Source organism: Wasmannia auropunctata, unplaced genomic scaffold (assembly GCF_000956235.1).
Source record: "Wasmannia auropunctata unplaced genomic scaffold, wasmannia.A_1.0 LD336083.1, whole genome shotgun sequence".
NCBI classification, from domain to species: Eukaryota; Metazoa; Arthropoda; class Insecta; order Hymenoptera; family Formicidae; genus Wasmannia; species Wasmannia auropunctata.
Genome location: NW_012026807.1, coordinates 104,740 through 108,432, shown reverse-complemented (window position 1 = coordinate 108,432; position 3,693 = coordinate 104,740). Strand labels below are relative to the sequence as shown.

Below are 3,693 nucleotides of genomic sequence, written 5' to 3'. Positions count from 1 at the left end.
TAATGATGATGATGATGATGACTCTATTTCTCGCACTATAAGCGCAATCGTTTTTAACATTAAGTGTAATATTTAGAATTCTGGCTGGAACAGCGAAACATTTCCCTGCGTGTAATGTTTAATAATGTTTAATGTTTTTCATATACGTTAAGTCAATAAAATTGAATTTTTTAAAAATTAATACTATTACTATTATTATTATTATACTATAAAAAACTAAAATAAAAATAAATAAATAAATAAATAAATAATAAATTGTACTAATATAAAACACTAAAATAATATATACCATTATATAACATTATAATAAAATAATTAATTTAATTTTAACACATTTAACCACATTTTAACACATTTATTTATATAAAACACATTAAACACACGCACATTAAATAATAATTAACACTGGAATAACATACATAGCACATTAAACACATAACATATTTAACATGTTACTATAACTTTTTTATATTTCTTCAAAAAATTTATCTAATTTTTCAAGTAATTTTGTTTTTATTTCCATTTTTTCTTTATGTCTCTTTTCTTTGTTTTCTTCAGCTTTTCATCGACTTTCTAATATTGCTTCCATCATATCACTTGTTTTACGTTTTCCTAAAAAAAAATACATACATATATATATACATTTTTAATTTAACATATATAAAAATAACATATGTATAAATTACGTGAAATGTGGCCACTCTCGTTAGAAGTGTTGGAAGAACACATTGGAATTGACGCGCTAGAAGAGTGTGATGGGCTGGAAGAGTGTGACGCATTGAAAGAACATGACGCGCTGGAAGAGCTTGCAGTTTCAGCGCCAGTTGACGATATTGTCGATAAGGATGCCATATATGGCTTTTCGTCAAGAATACTTTCCATAATCTAAACGGTTAATACAATTAAAAGGATGGCAAGATATTAAAGCATCTAGATACATAACTTTAATTAAAGAATTTTTTTATTGAATTAATATTACCTTAAAATATTTCCATGATCATCTATTATTTCCTGATTTTCCGTTGTGATCTTTCACAGCTTTGTACGTTCGTTTCATGGTATTAACTCTTGTATTGCATTGTCTTCCTGTAACCATGTATCCTTTACTATTCATAATTTTGGCAATTTCATTCCATGCTTTTTTTTTAGTAATTTTGCCAGAATACATATCTCTCTCCTGTTGCCGATATTCGTCTAATAAAAGCATGATAGCTTCATGAGACCATCTAAAACCTAGATTACAAATTAAGACATTGCAGTATAGTATAATATAATATAAATATATAAATAATATATAATACATATAAATAAATATTAAAAAATAAATATTATAAATAATATTTTTATTTACTATGTTAATTATTTTATTATTTTTTTAAATATTATATTATTATATTTTTTAAAATATTAATTTTTTTAATTATATTTATATTTATATTTATTGTTACTTATTTATTTTTTTTAATACTAGAATAAAAATCGTTTAAAAATTTTTACGGTCTGTTGGCTCTTCGCCTGTGTCATTATTTGCAGGTATATGCTTAGATGTTGCTAAAAGAAAATTATTTTTTGAAATAAAATATGAGTAATTGTTTAAAACAATTATTACACAATGACATACTATTCTCGCAAGTTTGACTTTGACGTGCAACATATTTATATTTATATTTATTGTTATTTATTTATTTTTTTTAATACTAGAATAAAAATATTTAAAAATTTTTACCGTCTGTTGGCTCTTCGCCTGTGTCATTATTTGCAGGTGTATGCTCAGATGTTGCTAAAAGAAAATTATTTTTTTAAATAAAATATGAGTAATATTGTTCAAAATAATTATTACACAATGACATACTATTCTCGCAAGTTTGACTTTGACGTGCAACATTTAATAATGTTGTTGCAAAAGTAATATCTGTAAGTAAATTATCATAATGTTAGATAACAAGAAAATAGTAATAGAAAAAGATAATGCAAATAGAATAAATTATTTAGTTTTATAGAAAAATAAATAAGAAATTTAAACTTTGAAAGAAAGGAAAAATATATTTTGGTATACATTTATAACTTACCGGTTTGTGCTTTGAGAGCATCAGCTTTGAAACAACCATTCGTTTTAGCGCTCGAACTAGCTCGTCGGAGCCAGGGCTAAAACATGGTTCGTGCGGCGGGAAAGGTATGGGATCGGAGAAATCTGTGACTCGAGATCGATTCGGTGGTAGCAACTCACATTTATTTAGTATAAGCGCGTATCAGGCAACCTCCGGAATTGAGGCCCTGTTACAGTAGACTATTGAGCGCGCGGACGGACATGTATATACAGCTATTTACACGATGTAGGAACCCGCGTGAGTGTCGGGTGAACAATTTACGCGCGTTTCTATTACGCGGGGCCCCGGTTCTGTATTCGCGCCGTCAGGGTCGGTCGGACGGGTGGTACGCGGGTGTCAACACGGGTTCGGAATGGGTATCTCGTAAGCCGGCCGTATCCCGGACACGGTAGCGCAATCGCTACCCTGTCTTCGCGGGTACGGGGGTCGGGAGTCGAACCTTTGCGTGCCCGGTGTCCAGATGACTAGACTCGAGGCCACGAAATCATGACCCCGATGTTGCCGAGCAGCTAGTTCGATGTAGGATGGGATCCTTACCGAAAGCCCGTGATGTCACGGAAAAGACAGCGTAACCACGATCTCTATTCTCTTCGTGTAAGAGGTGGACTCACAATCAGTCGAGCGATGTGATTCGCTTACTGGGCCTGGTGAAAAAGGTCCTTTACCTTCTCGTCTCCGGCCTTTTATACCCACGACGCCGGTAGTGTGTTATAGATATTGGCCCCACTCCGCCGCGACGGCCGGGGCGCCAGATCGCGGTACCCGGGACCTGGTTTCGAGTGCGCGCGTACCGGGGTGTAAGATTTGCGAGAATTGTTACTGTATAAAACACAATTTTACCCAATACAGTCATACAATAATCTCTCACAATGCTTAGTACTCGCATGTTAATAGATGTATAGGTTTATAATTGACTCGACGAACTGCCGCTGCAGTCGGAGGGTCCTCTATTTATACCCAAAAATTTTAAGGCGTATCATCGCATTATCATATCTGAAAGGGGTTTTGGTTTTTTCCTTTAGTTTCAGAAAAACATGTTAACTTAAAATATTCTAAAACGCCCATAGATATCGCTATCAAATAAAGGAAATACTTCTAATGCTTATCCTAAAAAAACGGAAACACCCATTTTATTATCAAGTGTCACACCTCCCTCCTTATAAAAAAATTTAAGGTATATTTAAATTTTATTTAATAGAAACTAATCGTCTTAGAACTTCCGCATCGAGTGGTGCTCGATTCGCAGTCGGAGTAGTATTATGCTGCGTTGGAGCGCGATTTCCAAAGCTGCATTGATTATAGCAATTCCCGATTAATTGTTTAAATAAGTTGATGACGCTCGAGAATAATCCGATTTTATACAAAAATACGAACAGGACAGAGCCGAGGGCTATATATCCTGCCAATTGAAGATAATATATGAATCTTTCTTTCCAAGTAATAGTTCTCTTATGCTCCGATATTTTTTCTGCTATGTCATCTTATTCGTCTAATGTTTTACCAAGTGTCTGCAATTGCTCTGGATCAATATAAGTTTCCTTTATTAAATTCACAGAAATATCTGTTAATTGGTGTTTCGTGAATG

At 32.9% G+C, this 3,693-nt stretch overlaps 1 pseudogene; it reads right to left on the bottom strand.

Moving 5' to 3' along the window:
• Window positions 1-532: 532 nt before the first annotated feature.
• LOC105448716 lies at window positions 533-2,994 on the bottom strand (annotated as a pseudogene).
• Window positions 2,995-3,693: the final 699 nt, after the last annotated feature.